This window comes from Herpailurus yagouaroundi, unplaced genomic scaffold, assembly GCF_014898765.1.
Source record: "Herpailurus yagouaroundi ecotype Mexico unplaced genomic scaffold, PumYag 187, whole genome shotgun sequence".
Lineage (NCBI taxonomy): Eukaryota > Metazoa > Chordata > Mammalia > Carnivora > Felidae > Herpailurus > Herpailurus yagouaroundi.
The window spans coordinates 3,486,474-3,507,162 of record NW_024412418.1 but is presented as its reverse complement, the minus strand read 5'-3'; the positions used below and the strand labels follow the sequence as shown (position 1 = coordinate 3,507,162).

At 44.7% G+C, this 20,689-nt stretch overlaps 1 long non-coding RNA gene across 1 annotated transcript; it reads left to right on the top strand.

Moving 5' to 3' along the window:
- Window positions 1-19,746, top strand: LOC121043406 (uncharacterized). Its single transcript, XR_005796824.1, has 2 exons — window positions 1-175; window positions 19,627-19,746. It is a non-coding gene; the product is annotated as an uncharacterized LOC121043406 (long non-coding RNA).
- The last annotated feature ends 943 nt before the right edge of the window (window positions 19,747-20,689 follow it).

The window sequence follows — 20,689 nt, the reverse complement described above, 5'->3', positions numbered from 1 at the left end:
TTTAACAATATTTGTTCTTCCTCTCCAGGAGCATGGAAGAATGCAGCCCCTTTTAATACACAGTGGAAAGCATAAAGATGTAAGAAATCATCAGGTGCTGTGGGAGCCTGGAGGACTGTCCTTTGATCCAGCTTCAGAGAGGGGCAGGGGTTTCCTGGAAGATATAAATATCCAGGTAAATTGCAAAGTATGAGGCGTTAGCTAGAGCGAGAACGTGGGATGCGGGTGTACCAAGGAGAGGGACCACAAAGGGGCAGAGGCAGTGCATTGGGCAATAGGAAACAGTCCCGTATTCTGGAATGAAAGTTTCTGTCCACTGGTTCTTCCTCTCTGTTACAGAATTTCTGCACCCCCCCAGGTGAATTCAGTCATGAATTAGCCCAGGCTCCCTGTTCAGGAATGGATCCTAATCCCCCAACAGCAGAAAGACCCACATGGTGCATGGGCTTCACATCCTCACACAATGCAAGCCTTTGTGTGTCAGAGCCAGTCCCAAGGAGACCTGGGTTCTAGTTCCACATCTTGATCCTGGGGTTGTGCCCTATGGCTTTGGATGAGCCATAGAAACCCGCACCTGCTTCCCAGGATCACTGTGAGGCTGAGTTCACAGAAGTGAAGAACTTTGACAATTACAATCTGATATAAACAATCAGGTTTGAATCCCCGCTTCAACTAACTACTGACCCTGTTTCTGCCTCCATTTCCTCATCTATAAAATAGGGCTAATAAGAGTGGATGTGAAGAGAAATGAGCTTAAAAAGAGAGTAATGAGGGGCACCTGGGTGTCTTAGTCAGTTAAGCAACCACCTTCGGCTCAGGTCATGATCTCACGGTTCATGAGTTCGAGCCCCACGTCGGGCTCTGTGCTGACAACTCAGAGCCTGGAGCCTGTTTCGGATTCTGTGTCTCCCTCTCTCTCTGCCCTTCCCCCACTCGCACTTTGTCTCTCTCTCTCTCTCTCTCTCTCTCTCTCAAAAGTAAACATTAAAAAAAGTTTTTAAAAAGTAATGAGTTGATATTTGGACAATAAGTAATATTTAAATAACAATGCTGATAGTATGGGGTGCCTGGCTGGCTCAGCTAGAAGAGCATGCAACTCTTGATCTCAGGTCATGAGTTTGAGCCCCACGTGGGGTGTAGAGATTACTTAAACTAAATTAAATAAATAAATAAATAAATAAATAAATAAATAAATAAACCAATGTTAATAGTAGTAAAAATAATGCTAATAAATATTAAAACGATGTCGGGTGCCTTCCCAGGAGCAAATGTGCTGGGTTGGAAGAACAGAGATGTTTGCGTTTGTTAGAGCAATGGTCACACTATCTTCCCAAATAGGAGAACCCTTTTTACTTTTCTTTGATCTAATCATTGGCATTTATTCCTCCATTCTACAAAATGTATTGAGCATGTACCATGCAAGGCCCTGGGTTGGGCAGTATGAGATGGGGGCAGGGTGAGGCCGACTCTGTCCTTACCATCAGTAGAAGAGACACACGTCTGTGTGGATGGCAAAAGATTGCAGGAGAAGGGCCTCTAGGCCTGACTTTTCAAGACTCAACTCTGCCAACTGTAAGACTTGCCTGTGTGTTGAGAAACAAAGTGAGACTGTTAGGTGACGGGTATCTTGTAGGTACTAACACACTTTATCTGTTCCTATTGCAGGGTTCAGGTTGTTCAGAAGCCTCTTTGAGCCTTCAGGGCATCTATGAGGGGAGGAGTGGGTTAGGAAGGAGCAGATGTTTTCCTCTAGGCCCCCTGCCTGGGCTGGTTCTGGTCTGGGGCAGGGAGGGTTAATCTGAAACTCCCCTAGCCTTCCCTCCAGCCCAGAGGAGTTCTCAGGGGACCAAAGGCAGAAGAGAATTTCCTGCTTTTTTTTTTTTTTTTTTTTTTTTGAGAGAGAGCGAGAGGGAGAGAGTGCATGCATGTGCACATGCTAGAACACACAAGCTGGGGGAGAGGGACAGAGGAAGTGGGGGGAAGGGAGGGAGGGAGGGAGAGAGAGACACAGAGAGAGAGAGAGAGAGAGAGAGAGAGAGAGAGAATCATAAGCAGGCTCCATGCTGTCAGCACAGAGCCCAACTCGGGGGACTCGATCCCACAACCCTGGAAGCATGTGAGCTGAAATCCAGAGTCGGACACTCAATCGAATGAGCCACCCAGGTGCCCCGGTTTTGATGGAGGAGGAGATTCCTGCTTCCCATCACCTCACACACCTCCTTCTCCTGGGTGAATCATGCACACGTGCGCGCACACACACACCCCTCTCTCCCAGGCTGCACCCCAGTGAATCCTGCCTTTGTGGGTGAGGTGGAGGGCACGGAGTAGAGGCAGCCATGAAGGCAAGAGCCCCAGGAGAGGAGCTGGACGGGTCCTGCCCAAGAGCAAGGAGACAGTCTGCAAGCCAAGGAACCTGCTTCCTCAGCCTGGCTCAGCCACCCACTCACTCACTGGTAGGGGGACTCTGAGCAAGAGAGGTAATAGTGATGACAATGACAACGATAATAACTGAAGTATATTGAATGTACCAGGCTGTCTTGGCCAGCTCGGGCTGCCACAACAAATACCACAGGCTGGGTGGTTTAAACAACAGAAACTTATTTTCTGGAGTGCCTGGGTGACTCAGTCAGTTAAGCGTCTGACTTCAGCTCAGGTCATGGTCTCACAGTTCACGGGTTCAAGCCCCGCATCAGGCTCTGTGCTGACAGCTCGGAGCCTGGAGCCTGCTTCAGATTCTGTGTCTCCCTCTCTCTCTGCCCCTCCCCCACTCACACTCTTTCTCTCTCTCTCTCTCTCTCTCAAAAATAAATAAACATTTGGGGCGCCTGGGTGGCTCAGTCGGTTAAGCGGCCAACTTCGGCTCAGGTCACGATCTCGCAGTCCGTGAGTTCGAGCCCCGCGTCGGTCTCTGTGCTGACAGCTCAGAGCCTAGAGCCTGTTTCAGATTCTGTGTCTCCCTCTCTCTCTGCCCCTCCCCTGTTCATGCTCTGTCTCTATCTGTCTCAAAAATAAATAAACGTTAAAAAAAAATTAAAAAAAAAATAAATAAATAAACATTTAAAAAAAAAGAAAAGAAATCTATTTTCTCACAGTTCTGGAGACTAGAAGGCCAAGGTCAAGGTTCCAGTGGATTTGACTTCTGGTGAGAGCTCTCTTCCTGGCTTGCAAGACAACTGCCTTCTCAGTCCTCATATGGCCTTTTCTTGGTGTGTGTGCTCAGGGAGAGCAGAGGGCGCTAGGTCTCTGGTGTCTCTTTTTATAAGGACACTAATCTATCCAGGGCCCCACATTTATGATCTCATTAAACCTTAATACTTCCTTGAAGGCCCCATTCCAAATACAGCCACGTAGAAGGGTTAAGGCTTCAACATAGGAATTCAAAGGAGACATAATCATTCATTTTATAACACGACCATTGTGCTAAGTGCTTGACATGCACTACCATAATTGATCTGTCCCCTTTATTTATTTTTAAATGTTTATTTATTTGAGGGTGGGGGGTGGGGGGAGACAGAGAATCTGTGCTGTCAGCACAGTGCCCAACCTGGGCCTCAAACTCAAGAACCATGAGACCATGACCTGAACCAAAATCTAGAATCTGATGCTTAACCAACTGAGCCACCCAGGCTCCCCTATTTATTTTTAAGTAGACTCTATGCCCAGTGTGGGACTTGAACACATGACCTTAAGATCAAGAGTCAATACTCTATACACTGAGCCAGCCAGGTGCCCCTGATCTGTTCCATTTTATAGGTAAGGAAACTGAAGCTAGGTCACTGTCCAAAGGCCACACATCTATTCAGTCTCTATGTTGCAACTTTTCTTTCTTTTTTTTTTTTAAGTAATCTCTACACCCAACATGGGGCTCGAACTCATGACCCTGAGACTAAGAGTCACCTGCTCCACCAGTTGAGCTAGCCAGGTGGTCCCCAAGCTGGAACTTAACCCCAGACTGCTGATTTCCTGCTTCTTATCTGCATATCTACTTAGGCCCTATTTCCTCCTGTTAAAGATGATGAGAAATTTTGCCTTGTCTGCTTCATGTGGTTTAACTTAAAGGGCCTTGATTCTTACAAAGTGATATGCACGTATAAGTTCTTATTCTTAACAAGGAACAGCCCCCAGAATTTAGCTGTCCCAGGGTATTCAAATTAGCCCCAGGTCCCCCAGATACCAGAGCTGGAAGGGAGCCTTGCGGTCATCTAGGGTTGTCTAACCACCTCACTCTGTGCCACATCTCGCCGTGTGGGTAAGAAAACAGGCCCAGACAAGGGAAATGGCTTGTTCAGGTCATGGATTAGAACCTAGATATTCCTATGCCTGGTCTAGGCTTTCAGGCTTCCTCCGATTGCCTCAGCCTCATGCATAATTTTTTCTGAATTGGGCCATTTGATAGCAACAAATGGATCACCCTTCACTGATGTTTTGCCATCAGGGGTAACTGGTATTCAGGAATCATCCCCTGGTCCGGAACTGGGGTATGGCGGGTTCCATGCTCATCGCTGCTGGACTGTGGTCAGTGCCATTTACAGCCTCCCTCCCTTTGTTTGCTCATCTATTTTCTTATGACTAAAAATAGAAGTGGCAGACTGGTGGCTCAGAAACAATCAATTTGGCAGATGTGTTCTGTGTGGCTTGTACCTGTTTTTTCAATATGATACGACATTTTTATTTTTTTTATTTTATTATTTAAGAAATTTTTTGTTTATTTTTGAGAGAGAGAGATGGGGGGGGGTGCGGTGTGGGGCAGGGGCAGAGACAGAGGGAGGCACAGAATCTGAAGCAGGCTCCAGGGTCTGAGCTGTCAGCACAGAGCCTGATGCAGGGCTCAAACTCACCGAGTGTCAGATCATGACCTGAGCCAAAGTTGGACGTTTAACCGACTGAGCCATCCAGGCGCCTCTAATGAGGCAACATTTTTGAAATGAAAGATCTAAGGGCCACACTAGGAAACTCATTTGCAATTTATTCCAGACAAAGAGTTAGTTCCCCTCCTGTATAAAGAGTACCTATGAATGAATAAAAATTCAACGATTCTAGTAGAAAATGGAAAGAGATGGGAAAAGATAATTCAATGAAAAGGATGTAGAAATTGTTCTGAAACATGTGAGGGGCACTGGCTGGCTGAATCAGTGAGCATGCAACTCTGGGTCTCAGGGATGTGGGTTTGAGCCCCACATTGGATGTGGAGATCACTTTAAAAAATAAAATCGCAGGGTGCCTGGGTGGCTCAGTCTGTTGACTCTTGATTTCCACTCTCTCCCTCCTTCTGCCCCTCTCCCCCACTTGCACCCCCCCCAAAGAAAAGAAAAATAATTCAAAGAAAAAGAATGAGGCAGTTGTTTGTGTATTGAAAGAGAAGGCTCTTAAAGATAAATTTTAAGGGAAGAAAGCGGAATATGGTACAACGTGAAAAGTATGTTATAATCTGTGTAGGTAAAGGAAAAATAATATTTGCCTCCATACGTGCACAACGTCTCCGGAAGGATGCAAAATACTGTGCTTATCTCCAGCGAAGGTCACGAAGTAACTGGGTGTGGAGGAGGCAGAAACCTTTTCGCTATAAACCTCATTTCCTTTAAAATGTTTGAACAACGCAAATGAACCACTTGTCGATGCAAATGAACCAACCTTTTAGAATCTCTAAAAGCAGAAAAGAAAGTTTTAGTGGAGCCAAAGTTAGGACAGCTGCCTGGGGAAACACGCTCTTCACAGGGAAGAAAGCGTTCTGGAGAACGAATAGATTTTACAGGGTTACAAACGTTTTACATCTTGTAAAGGCTCAAAAGATGATAGAATTAGCGTAGAGGCAGGAATCGCGAGTTTTGTCCTAAAGGAAGACAGGAGACAGGAGCACTGAGCAATAATCTCAAGGACAAGGTGGTTTTCCTTTAGGGTGCTTATTCACAAAGCAGATGTACAATGCATGTGTGACGGGCCATAAGTCTTTTGGCTTGAGCAAAGTTTAAATACAGTCATGTGGACTTAGAAAGAAATCTAAAATGGTTTCCCTTGTATATCAGGCCTTTAGAGAGTTTTTCTCCCACCAACCTCTTCAAAAATGAATAACATTTAGATTTTATTTTTTTTTTAATTTTTTTTTCAACGTTTATTTATTTTTTGGGACAGAGAGAGACAGAGCATGAATGGGGGAGGGGCAGAGAGAGAGGGAGACACAGAATCAGAAACAGGCTCCAGGCTCTGAGCCATCAGCCCAGAGCCTGACACGGGGCTCGAACTCACGGACCGTGAGATCGTGACCTGGCTGAAGTCGGACGCTTAACCGACTGCGCCACCCAGGCGCCCCTAGATTTTAAAATATGCTGTCCTTAGGGGCACCTGGCTGGCTCAGTCAATGGAGCGTGTGACTCTTGATCTCAGGGGTTGTGAGTTTGAGCCTCTCCTTGTGTGTAGAGATTAGTTAAAAATAAAATCTTTAAAATATTCTTTCTTGGAACCCCTACTGTGGAGTCCCTTTGTACTTATTACTGCCGGGAGCACATTTGCTACCCAAGGTATGTTCTTTGGCATATTGATTTTTTTTTAATATATTTATTTGTTTTGAGAGAGAAAGAGAGTGAGCAGGGGAGGGGCAGAGACAGAGAATCCCAAGCAGACTCTGTGCTATCAGTGCATTGCCTGACACGAGACTCGATCCCACACACTGAGAGATCATGACCTGAGCTGAAATCAAGAGTCAGATGCTTAGCAGACTAAGCCACCCGGGCGCCCCTGTCTCATGACCAACTAGAAGAATCCTGAAAGGTGAAATAAAATTTTCTCCTCCCCAGTAGTATATTCCTATCTGCAAACTCTTCTTTCTCCCCCAGCATCAGGGTTTTTCTTGCTTCCTGATAGCTGTGGTCTTTGCAAAGCCAGATGTGTACGTAGATGGCATGGTGCCCAGCCCGGCTCAGGATGCTTCCAGGGTCTTCAGGGTGGAGAACTGTCGCCTTCCACCCTTCGATAAGGCAGAATCTTCCTTTGTGACAGCTCCATCATTGACGGGGGTGTAGGAGACCACCTGAAAAGGAGTTGGGAAAAAATACTTTTCAGACACCGTGGGCAGTGTGGGGTCGAACCTGTGTTTAAAGACTAAGGAGTATACATTTATGGTTGCTTGTTAGAGAGTAACCAGAAAGGATACTTAAGAACCTAATAGAGTAGTTACCAGTTTGGGAGGGGGAAAAAAATGTGTCTACAGTCAGCAAACCCTTTCCAAGCTATCCGCCTTTCATAGTCTTTGAGTCATTATACAACTCTAGAAGTTGTAGTAGCTGATAGCATGCAAAATATTTTTAGAGACCTGCAAATTCTTTCTGTCCAATAGAGGTTTAATTGACTTCCTTTCCCCCACCCTATGGAAAAAACAGTTTTGTCTTTATTTACATATTCATTTAATACTCTTGATCTATAAACATGTCTGTTTTCAGATTCTGTGATTCTAATATCTGCCTGGTTCCCTCGTTGATTAATGAGAAGAATGAAATCTTTAACATGTGTCCATTTTATATCTCTGTGAGTCATGATTTTGCCTTTTTCTAGAAACTACCTTTAAACAGTTATAGATAGGGGCGCCTGGGTGGCTCAGTTGGTTAAGCATCCGACTTCAGCTCAGGTCATGATCTCACAGTTCCTGAGTTCGAGCCCGACGTTGGGCTCTGTGCTGACAGCTCAGAGCCTGGAGTCTGCTTTGGATTCAGTGTCTCCCTCTCTCTCTGCCCCTCCCCTGCTCTCTCTCACTCTCTCTCAAAAATAAATAAACATTAAAAAAATGTAAACAGGGGCACCTAGGTGGCTCAGTCGGTTAAGCATCTGACTTCAGCTCAGGTCATGATCTCACAGCTCATGAGTTTAAACCCCGTGTTGAGCTCTGTGCTGACAGCTCAGAGCCTGGAGCCTGCTTTGGATTCTGTGTCTCCCTCTCGCTCCCTGCCCCTCCCCCACTAATGCTCTGTCTCTCTTTCTCTCTCTCAAAAATAAATAAAAACATTTAAAAAATTAAAAAATATATAAATAGTTATAGATTAAGCTGGAAGGATGCTTAAGAAACTGATGATGGGAGCATGGGTGGCTTAATGGGTTGAGCATCAACTCTTGATTTTGCTCAGGTCACGATCCCAGGGTCATGGGATTGAGCCCCATGTTGGGCTCCACACTGACAGCACAGAACCTACTTGGGATTCTCTCTCTCCCTCTGCCCCTCCCCTGCTCATGCTTTCTCTCAGATAAAAAAAAAAAAATAGAAAAGAAAGAAACTGATGAGTGGGTTATCAGTTTCACGAGGGAAATTGGGTATCTTGGAGTGGGAAGGAGACTTATTTTTCACTGTTCGGTATTTAAAATTTTTCATATGTGAATAACTATCCATTCAAAACAATAAATAAATATAATATGGTTTTTATTTTATTTTTAATTAATTTATTATTTTTATTTATGTATTTTGGGGAGAGCACAAGTGGGGGAGAAGCAGAGAGGAGAGAATCTCAAGCAGGCATTGACAGATGGAGACAGACTCGAGGCTCGAACTCAAACCGTGAGATCACGACCTGAGCTGAAATCAAGAGTCAAAGGCTTAACCTACTGAGCCACCCAGGTACCCCATACAATGTGGTTTGTAAAGAAAATCAATGAAAAAGGGGAGACAAAAATAGGAAGTGTAACCTGGGGATTAAGAGCATGGAATTCAGAGCCAATCAGACCTGGATTTAAAGCTCTGGTATTTCCTAAGTGATTCTGGGCAAGTCACTCACCCTCCCTAAGCTTTAGTTATCTTAAGATGGAAATATTAATACCGTGTTCCCAATGTCCTGGTGAGGATTATGTGAGATTTGAATATGAAAATTTCTAGCCCAGGGCCAGAAATACAGTAAGCACTCAAACCAAACCTGGACCACAGGAATCTAACAACCAATATCAACATCTTCATCATTGTCATCATCAAATCCAGTGTCTCCGCAGTATGGGATGAACCCATGGGAGGGGTGTCAAGCAATTTTAGGCGTACAAGCTAACAAAAAATCACAGACCGAGGAAGCTTTTCCTTTTCAATTTCTTCTGATCCTTCCTGATTTCTCCAGGACAAAGTATCAATTTGGTGCCAGTAGGTCTTTAAAGACCTAACACATGTTAATCTCCTTTTTAAAGAAGGACTTGGGTGGGGGGCACTTGGGTGGCTGAGTCGGTCAAGGGTCTGATTCTTGGTTTGGGCTCAGGTCATGATCTCGCGGGTCCTGAGTTTGAGCCCCACTTCAGGCTCTGTGCTTCCTGCTGCTTGGGATTCTCTGTCTTTCCCTCTCTCTCTCTGCCCCTCCCCCACTCGTTCTCTCTCTCTCTCTCTCTCTCTCTCTCTCTCTCTCTCTCACACACACACACACACAAACACACACACACACACACACACACAAAATAAATAAAGAAATTTTTTTTAAAAAGTGGAAAAGCAGGGCACCTAAGTGGCTCAGTTGGCTAAGCATCCAATTTCAGCTCAGGTCATGATCTCACGGTTCATGGATTCAAGCCCTGTGTCAGTCTCTGTGCTGACAGCTTGGAGCCTGGAGCCTGCTTCAAATTCTGTGTCTCCCTCTCTTTCTCTCTGGCCCTTCCCTGCTTATACACTCTCTCTCTCTCTCTTTCTCTCTCTCTCTCTGAAAAATAAATAAACTTAAAAACAAAACAAACAAAGGTCTAAGGAAGCACATAAAGGAGGTATAGAAAATTTCAGCAGGCAGAATCAGCTAGAAGTTAGTAACTTGATTCTGTTTTCATTGTGTTTCTTTTATAGGTACATTCACTCCAGGGTTGTACTCTGACTTTCATGGGCCCTAGGCACTTTTGCCCTGGTGGGACCTTCTAACGTTAAATGAAAAAGGTAGAGAGAGAGAGAGAGAGAGAGAGAAAGACAGACAGAAAGAAAGAAAGAAAGAAAGAAAGAGAAAGAAGGAAGGAAGGAAGGAAAAGAAAGGAGGGAGTGAGGGAAGGTAGAGTTTAAAAATGATATTTTATGACTGCATTGGTATAAACAAGAATATAATCCAGGCTGGATTCATTATTGTCTTTTCTCTTCTGATTTTAAAGTTTGTTTGTTTGGAGAGAGTGGGGAGAGGGGCAGAGAGAGAGGGAGAGAGAGAATCCCAAGCAGGCTCAGTGCTATCTGCCTGGAGAATGACTCAGGGTTCAGTCCCACCAACTGTGAGATCATGACCTGACCTCAACTGACTGAGCCACCCAGGAGCCCCTTTTCCTTCTGATTTTAAAAGAAATTTACATTAAAGCATTTTCTAGACCCCTAAAAGTATCCTGGGCTCAAGGCTCTGTGCCTGGTTGGCCCTGATTGATTTTATTTATGGTGAGTGCTACCAATTTTCCAATTACAAAGGAGATGTCAAGTTTCCTTTTTATTTAAGTGTATTCAAGTAAACAAATGAGTCTTAAACAATATCATGTTAGTCGGTTCTGGCGGCTGTAACAAAATACCGCAGACCGGGTGGCTTAAACAATTGGGATGTATTTTCTGTCAGTTCTAGAGGCTGCAGGTCTGAGTTCACGCTGGCAGAGTAGACCTCTGGAGAGAGCCCTCTCCCTGGCCTGCGGACAGACTTCTTGTCCTCACGACGAGGGGGTGCACGTGTGTCTTTCTTCCCCTTCTTAGAAGGCTTCCGTTATGTTAGATTCACGTCCCACCCTTGTGACCTCGTTAACTTTACCAGTCTAAAGACTCCATCTATGGATACGGTCACATTAGAGGTAAGGGCTTCGACACAGGAACCTTGTGGGGGGCAGGGGGACACAGTTCAGTTCATAGCTGATGTGAAAGTACACAGATGTGTAAGAATGTGGCAAAAATAAAAGCTCTTCATTTTAATTTTCAAAAATTTTTTAATGTTTATTTTTTGAGGGAGAGAGAGAGAAAGAGAGACAGCACAAGCAGGTGAGGGGCAGAGAGAGAGGGAGACACAGAATCAGAAGCAGGCTCCAGGCTCTGAGCTGTCAGCACAGAGCCCGACGCGGGGCTCGAACTCACGAACCGTGAGATAATGATCTGATCCGAAGTCTGACGCTTAAGTGACTGAGCCACCAAGGCACCCCGAAAGGTCTTCATTTTAGAGATAAGAAGACGGGGTCTAGAAAAACAAAGCCTCACAGAGCCAGGACTGGAATTCCTAAGCCTTCTGGATCCTTCAGGACACTTCATGATGAGGCAGCTGGGTTCCTCCAGATCACTCCCGAGATTGGGAAGACCCTTCGGGCCGCAGGCCTTCTCCAGCAGGACTAACCCCACAGCCTGCTCTGGCCAAGCCCACGGCCTGGGGAGTCGGCTTCCCAGAGGACTGTGAGGAAACTACTCCAGATCTTCAGATCAGGGTTCCGTCTCCATCAGAACACTGTTTAAAAACCATTCAGAAAGGCCAACAAAAGACAGAGTCCCTTGAAATCCAGGCAGCAGTGCCTTGTTAAAAATAATAATAATAAAGAATTGCAGGAGCTTTGAAGAAGAGTAAATTAGCATTCTGACTAGGAGGCTCCTGCCAAGGCCTGAGGACCAGACTCCTGTCACCCAGGTAACCACATCCCCATCAGAGGACGCCTCGGAGACAGAGAGGAGGGACCCTGGCCGCCCCACCCCCAGGGTCTTGTCCTCTTACGTCCATTTTAGCCTCCTGGACTAGAGGCTGAGGGGAAAGGCCGGAGGCCTAGCAGGAGAGCCAGCTCTACCAATGGGTCTGCTTTCTGGGTCAGCTCTCTGGACGGTCGTGGGAGATGAAAGTGTAGTTTTTGAAAATGCGGACAGGGATAGAGATCTGGGAGCTGGGAGCTTTTGCTACTTGTTTGAGCGGGAAGCTCAGCCCAGAAAGGCCCCTAGGGAGCTTCTGAGTAAATGAAAAGCCTGGGCTGGGTTTGAATACCAAATGAATCCTAAATCGAGCAGGTAGACCCAGGGATGAAATTAAGCAATGGTAGAATATGGTTGGTTTGGATAGAAAGCGACCGTACGGCCCTATTTGTAACATTTTATATTTTTAAAGAAATTTTCTTTTTTAAGATTTTATTTTATTTTTATTTTTATTTATTTATTTTGAGAGAGAAAGAGAGAAGGGGAGGGGCAGAGAGAGAGAGAGAGAGAGAGAGAGAGAGAGAGAGAGAATCCCAAGCAGACTCTGCACTGTCAGCACAGAGCCTGACAGGGGCTTGAACCCATGAACCGTGAGATCATGACCCGAACTGAAGTTGGATGCCCAACTGACTGAGCCACCCAGGCGCCCCTTAAGATTTTATTTTTATTTTTATTTAAAAAATTTGTTTTACATTTTTAGTTATTTTTGAAAGAGAGAGAGAGCGTGAGTCGGGGAGGGGGAGAGAGAGAGGGAGACTCGGAATCAGAAGGGCTCTGACCTGTCAGCACACAGCCCAATGCGGGGCTCGAACTCTTAAACCTTGAGATCATGACCCGAGCCAAAGTCGGACGTTCAACCGACTGAGCCACCCAGGCGCCCCAAGATTTTATTTTTCAGTAATCTCTACACCTAACATAGGGCTCGAACTTTTAACCCCGAGACCAAGAGTCACATGTGCTATTGACTGAGCCAGCCAGGTGCCCCCTCTATTTGTGATATTTTGCAATTTTAACCAAAAGACCATTTTTGTGTATCCCACAGGTAAATGTCGGCAACTAACTTCAATGTTTAAATGTCCATCTATTTAATCAAGTGGTGTTTTTAGTACGGAAATGAGAGTAACCCAGGGCTAGCATTCATAAGGAAAACAGGACTGGAATATATTGGGGTGGGGGGGGGAGATAAAGAAAATGCCTTGACCTTGAATTGTTAATGGACTCCTGGCTGCAGCTGTTTCTCTAGAATTTGGGGGAGGGTTTGCTCTCCCCTCCTCCCCTTCCCCATGTGCTATCTCTGTGCCTCTCCTCTCTTAGTCTTATCAGTTCTTTAGAGGAGGTAACAGGCACCACCAGTCTCCTGGTTGCCGCTGCCAGAAGTGACGGTTGGGATGGGTGTGCAGGAGAAAGTAGCTGCTAGAAGGCATGGGGGGACAATTTAATCTGTGTCCTTGATGGCCAATATCAAAGGACCGTGGTCATTCAATCATTCCACGGTTATCTATCGAGTGTCTGCTGTGTGGCAACTGGTGGGCTGAGAGGAAGCTGCGTGGGCCAGAAATGGAATCTGAGCCTTTCACAAGGCAGGCGAGGATTTCAAACCACAAGGACACCTCCACGAGCGCCCCGCATGAGCCCCCGGCCTCCGCAGGAGACAGTGGTGTGTAATTGGTATGCTTCTCTCCACACCCGCTCTTCCTGTCTGGGGGTCGTCTTTTCTTTTCACTTACCCAGATGAAGGATGGAGAGGGGTCAGAAAGAAGCAATTGTTAGGGACCCACAGATGGGAATCCCATACTACCTCTGACTGGGTGAAGAGCTTGCGTTGAGTTCATTTCCACATAATTCACCCATCTTCTCTCCCAGGCACACACAATTTTGTCATTAGATGTTACACGCAATCACTTGAGACTCTCAGTGGTTCATCCAGCCCCTGTGGAGAGTCTCTGCCTTCGGAACTACTGACCTTTAGCTTAGGCAAGATGGATCCATTTATTCAACAACCACTTATTACGTATCTCCCCGTGGTGAGCGCAGAATGATGGGCCGGGAACACACGGTGAACAAGATGTGCAGGGTTCCTGCCCTCATGTGGTTCACAATCCGGTGGGGAAGACCAATCATCAAGTGAGCAATGAGCAAACAGAATGATTGTCCCTGTTGTGGTAAATGTGATGACGAAAACCAGAGAGAGGGGCACGGCGGTAGAGACAGAAACCACAGGGACCATAGTGTGGTCAGAAAGGCCTCTCTCGGGGCGCCTGGGTGGCTCAGTCGGTTGAGCGTCCGACTTGGGCTCAGGTCATGAACTCGCGGTCTGTGGGTTTGAGCCCCGCATCGGGCTCTGTGCTGACAGCTCAGAGCCTGGGGCCTGCTTATGATTCTGTGTCTCCCTCTCTCTCTGCCTCTCTCTCTCTCTCTCTCTCTCTTAAAAATACATAAACATTAAAAAAATGTTAAAGAAGGCAGGGTCTGCTTGGACCAGTCTCATAACTCAGGCAGACTAAAGAGTTTAGATTTTATTGAAAGTGTGGGAAGAAAGCCTTTTTTTTTTTTTAATTTTATTTTTAATTAACCTCTATGCTTCACGTGGGGCTCAAACTCAACTCGTGAGATCATGACCTGAGCCAAAGTCAGGTGCTTAACCAACTGAGCTACCAGGCACCCTGGCACAAAAATTATTTTTAATGGAACAGATTGAACTAAAATATAAACTGTGTTGTAACAGCATAAAATGTATCCAGTAGTTGGGGCGCCTGGGTGGCTCAGTCGGTTAAGCTCAGGTCATGATCTCGCGTCCCTGAGCGGTTTGAGCCCTGCGGCGGGCTCTGTGCTGACAGCTCAGAGCCTGGAGCCCGCTTCGGATTCTGTGTCTCCCCCCTCTCGGCCCCTCCCCTGCTCATGCTCTGTCTCTGTCTGTCTCAGAAATAAATAAAAACATTAAAAAAAATTTTATCCTGTAGTTAGGAAGAAAACGAGCAAAGACAGGTGGGATACATCTACAGAGAAAACTATAACTGTACTGAGAGATGTAAACAAAGACACAAATGACTGGAAATATGTTGAGTAATTGGAAAAGTTGTCAATTCTGCCCCACGAATAATCTACAGAAGTAATGACTGGTCAAAATCCCTACAGGTTTTTTTGTTTGTTTTATTTTGTGGAAACGGACAAGTTGATTCCAAAATATATATTGAAATGCAGGAATCAGGGGCACCTGGGTGGCTCAGTCAGTTGACTGTCCGACTCTTTTTTTTTTTTTTAATTTTATTTTTTTACTTTACATCCAAGTTAGCATATAGTGCAACAGTGATTTCAGGAGTAGATTCCTTAATGCCCCTTTACCCATTTAGCCCATCCCCCCTCCCACAACCCCTCCAGTAACCCTCTGTTTGTTCTCCATATCCAGGAGTCTCTTATGTTTTGTCCCCCTCCCTGTTTTTATATTATTTTTGCTTCCCCTCCCTTGTGTTCATCTGTTCTGTGTCTTAAGGTCCTCATATGAGTGAAGTCATATATTTGTCTTTCTCTGACTGATTTTGCTTAGCATAACATCCTCTAGTTGCATCCACGTAGTTGCAAATGGCAAGATTTCATTCTTTTTGATTGCCGAGTAATAATCCATTGTGTGTGTGTGTGTGTGTGTGTGTGTGTGTGTGTGTGTGTGTTTGTGTGTGTGTGTGTGTACCACATCTTCTTTATCCATTCATCCATCAATGGACTCTTTCCATCAATTTCTATTTGGGCTCTTTCCATACTTTGGCTATTGTTGATAGTGCTGCTATAAACATGGGGTGCATGTGTCCCTTCGAAACAGCACCCCTGTATCCCGTGGATAAATACCTAGTAGTGCCATTGCTGCGTTGTAGGGTAGTTCTATTTTTAGTTTTTTGAGGAACCTCCATCCTGTTTTCCAGAGTAGCTGCACCATCTTGCATTCCCACCAACAATGCAAAAGAGATCCTCTTTCTCTGAATCCTCACCAACATCTGTTGTTGCCTGAGTTGTTCATGCTAGCCATTCTGACAGGTGTAAGGTGGTATCTCATGGTGGTTTTGATTTGTATTTCCCTGATGATGAGTGAAGTTGAGCACTTTTTCATGTGTCAGTTGGCCACCTGGATGTCTTCCTTGGAGAAGTGTCTATTCATGTCTTTTGGCCATTTCTTCACTGGATTCTTTGTTTTTTGGGTGTTGAGTTTGATATGTTCTTTATGGATTTTGGATACTAACCCTTTATCTGATATGTCATTTGCAAATATCTTCTCCCATTCTTCCGGTTGCCTTTTAGTTTTGCTGATTGTTTCCTTCGCTGTGCAGAAAGTTTTTATTTTAATGTCCCAGTAGTTCATTTTTGCTTTTGTTTCCCTTGCCTCCAGAGACGTGTTTAGTAAGTAAGACGTGCTTTCTCCTCAAGGATATATATATATATATATATATATATATATATATATATATATACACATTTTATAAATATTATATATATACATATTATATATAAATATATATGTATATACAAAACCAGAGGGATAATATATATGTATTATTTTATGTATTATATAGTATATATCCCACACACATGATGATTACTTCTCCATGATTTCTTACTCAGTTAAGTATCATGGGCTTCCTGCTTTATCAAAGATTAGTTGGCCATACGTTTGTAGGTCCATTTCTGGGTTCTCTATTCTGTTCCACTGATCTGAGTGTCTGTTCTTGTGCCAGTACCATACTGTCTTGATGATTACAGCTGTGTAATACAACTTGACGTTTGAGTGTTCAACTCTTGATTTTGGCTCAGGTCCTGATCCCAGGGTCATGAGATCAAGCCCTGAGTTGAGCTCCACACTGAGCCTGGAGCCTGCTTGGGACTCTCTCTCTCCCTGCCTCTCTCCTCCACTTACACACTCTTTTAAAAAAAGGCAGGAATCAAGAACAAAGACATTTTTGAAAAAGAGAAAAGTCGAGGGATGTGGTCTACCAAATAACAAAACTTATAAACTCACAATTTGATATCCACAGGCATCGTCTGTTCAAGAAACAAACCCACCCTTCATGTAAAATTCCATCCATGACCAACCAGTTTATGACCGTTGTAATGGGAAAGAAAAACACTACTTTTTCTGGAGAATTATGGAAAATCAATCATCCCCACTCAAAAGCTGTTAGTAAGGATCTAATCACAACGGCTATTTCAAACACCTTTGAGATGCTTTTCAAACCTGTCTTCATCCTCAAATGACCCTCTGGGGGCACCTGGGTGGCTCAGTCAGTTAAGCATCCGACTTCAGCTCCGAAATTCATGAGTTCAGGCCCGGCATCAGGCTCTCTGCTGTCAGTGAGGAACCTGCCTCAAATCCTCTGTCCCCCCCTCTCTCTCTGCCTCTCTCCCACGGTCTCTCTCTCAAAAATGAATAAACATTAAAAAAAAAAAAGACCCTGTGGAAGAGATAGTACCACTCCCATGTAAGGTTTGGAACTATTAAGTTCCCTTGGATAGTTAGTGACTAGAGCAGCAGGACTTAAATCCAAGTCTTTGTGACTCAGTAGCACATGGCCCTTCCCCCTCTCTGCACTGCATCTCGTCACACATGACCCTCTTCTATCTGAAAAAAGTTAACCATTCGTGGCAGATACAAATTTGGACGATGAGATATTTTCGTGGCTGGTAGGGCAGTGGTAATTGCATTGTAGAGGCTGAAGCAAAGGACAGTTTTTATTTGTTTGTTTCTTTGTATGTTTATTTTTAAGTAAGCTTTACACCCAATGTGGGGCTTGCACTCACAACCCTGAGATCAAGATTGGCATGCTCTACTGAGTCAGCCAGACGCCCCAGAACATTTTTTTTGTTTTATTTTATTTTATTTTATTTTATTTTATTTTATTTTATTTTATTATTTTAAGAGAGAGAGAGCATAAACAGGGAGGTGCAGAAGGAGGGAGGGAGGGAGTGAGGGAGGGAGGGAGGGAGAGAGAGAGAGAGAGAGAGAGAAAATCTTAAACAGGATCCATGCTCAGTGTGGAGCCTGATGCAAGGCTCGATCCCACGGCCCTGGGATCATGACCTGAGTGGAAATCAAGGGTCAGATGCTCAACTGACTGAGCCACCCAGGCACCCCATCCAGAACAGTTTTTTTTTTTAATGTTTATTTATTTTGAAAAAGAGAGAGAATGTGAGTGGGTCAGAGGCAGAGAGAGAGAATCCCAAGCAGGCTCTGCACTCTGTGCTGAGCCCAACAAGGGGCTCAATCTCACAGATTGAGAGATCATGACCTGAGCCGAAATCAAGAGTCAGATGCTTAACCGACTGAGCCACCCAGGCGCCCCTCAGAACAGTTTTTACCTAGGTAAGCGATGGGCTCCGTGTTCAACTTAGACAGGGCTAGAGTGTCGGCTCCTAGCCTCTGCCACACATAAACACATGAGGGCTGGGTAAGGCTGGTTGGCTTCCCTGGGACTAGGGGCGCACTTGGGAGCAGTGCGTGAAAGTAGAAGCAGCAGGTCAAAACGAGAAATCCCAATTGGAAGGGGACCAGAATCACAGCTGAGCAGATCGTCCAAACCTTGAGCTAGAGTCAAAGGTTAGAGACAGAAATTTGGCAGAGAGACTAGTTAAGCTGCTGGGTAATAAGTGTAAATGTGGGCAGGCAAGAGAGAGCTTTCTGGAACCAACATGGGAATCAACCCATTTGTGTCTCAGTGTGAGATCCAAAAAATAGCGTGTGATACATCCATACAATGAAATACCATGCAGCCGTTGGAGGTGCCTATAAAGTATGGAACAAAGCCCATGACATTTAACTGAGTAAGAAATCATGGAGAAGTAATCATTATGTGCGTCAGATATATACTATATACTATATAAAATTATATATATATATATATATATATACACTAGATATAGTATTTTTAAAAATTTTTTTTATGTTTTATTTCTTTTTGAGAGAGAGAGAGAGACAGAGACTGCACAAGCAGAGGAGGGACAGAGAGAGAGGGAGACACAGAATCCAAAGCAGCCTCCAGGCTCTGAGCGGTCTACACAGAACCTGGTGCAGGGCTCAAACTCGTGAATTGTGAGATTATGACCTGAGGTGAAGTCAGACACTTAACTGACTGAGCCACCCAGGCACCCCAATATATATAGTATTTTTTAGAGAGGAGAGTCTGGAATTACACATTTGGAACTATTACCAGCAGTGGTTTCTGGAACAACTTTTCATTTATACATGTCTGGATTGTTTGAAAATTTTTACAAAGCACATATATGACATTCAGTAATAACTGAAAGAATAATATAAAAGGTCCTTAGAAAGAAAGAAATTAGCCCATATAGAACACCCACATGGAGTCCTCAAATGTTTCCGTTCCACCTGGAAAAGCTTTGTATTCCTTGGCCTTCCAGGAGCTTCAAATAGGTTGTGGGTCTGGGGTCTGGGGTTGGGGGTATTTGTGTCTGAACAGTTTGGATCTAATTCCTGTCTTTGTTTCTCATTTCCACCTGCCTCCTATAGAAGTCTGAAGGGAAGGTGAAGAAAAGAGGCTGTTTATTTAAAAATATTTTTTTTCAACGTTTATTTATTTTTGGGACAGAGAGAGACAGAGCATGAACGGGGGAGGGGCAGAGAGAGAGGGAGACACAGAATCGGAAACAGGCTCCAGGCTCTGAGCCATCAGCCCAGAGCCTGACGCGGGGCTCGAACTCACAGACCGCGAGATCGTGACCTGGCTGAAGTCGGACGCTCAACCGACTGCGCCACCCAGGCGCCCCGAGGCTGTTTATTTTATTCACTTATTATTATTTTTTGTGTGTGGTAAGAACACTTAACATGAGACCTATCCTCTCAATAAATGTTAAGTGCACATTATTTTGGACTATAAGTACAATATTGTACAGTAGGTCTCTAGAGCTAACTTATCTTACTTAACTGAACCTGTATGCCTCCTAACAATTCCCCATCCCCCAAACCCTGGTAACTACCATTTTAAATTCTGATTTTTTGAATTCATCTTTTTTAGATATCTCATAAAGTGGAATCATCCAGGGGAGCCTGGCTCTCTCAGTGGGTAGAGCATGTGACTCTTGATCTCTGGATTGTATGTTCAAGCCCCACACTGGGTGTAGAGATTACTTAAAAATAAAGTCTTTCTTTTTAATTAAAAAAAATGTGTGTTAGTTTGTTTATAGCACAAGTAGGGGAGAGGCAGAGATAGAGGGAAAGACAGAATCCCAAGCAGGCTCCGCAGTGTCAGCACAGAGCCTGATGTGGGGCTTGACCCCATGAACTGCAATATCATGACCGGAGTCTAAATCAAGAGCCAGACTCTCAACCTACTGAGCCACCCAGGCTGACCCGTTCAAAATAAAATCTTAGGGGCACCTGCAGGGTTCAGTGGTTGACCACTGGACTTCAGCTCAGGTCATGATCTCAGGGTTCATGGGTTTGAGCCCTGCATCAGGCTTCCTGCTGTCAGCACCGAGCTGCCTTGGGATCCTTGGTCCCCCTCTCTCTCTGCCCCTCCCCCACTTGGGTGCACTCACGTGCTCTCTCTCTCTCTCTCTCTCTCAAAAATAAATGAACACTTAATAAACAAATAAATTCCATTCTTTTAAAGAAAGATCACTCTGGAAAACAGTATGGAGGTTCATCAAAAAATTAAAAACGGTACTACCCTATAACACAGCAATTGTACTATGTATGTATGTATGTATGTATTTTAATGTTTATTCATTTTTTGAGAGACAGAGAGAGACAGAGCATGAGCAAAGGAGGGGCAGAGAGAGAGGAGTCACAGATTCCGAGGCAGGCTTCAGTCTCCCAGCTGTCAGCACAGAATCTGATGCGGGGCTGAAACCCATGGCCTGAGCCAAAGTACCTAGGTGCCCCAAGTACTATTAGGTATTTATCCAAAGGATGCAAAAATGTTCATTCAAAGGGGCACATGCACCCCAATGTTTATAGCAGCGCTATCAACAATAGCCAAATTTTAGGAAGAGCCCAAATGTCAATCAACTGATGAATGGATAAAGAAGATGTGGGATATATATATATATACACACACACACACACACATATATATA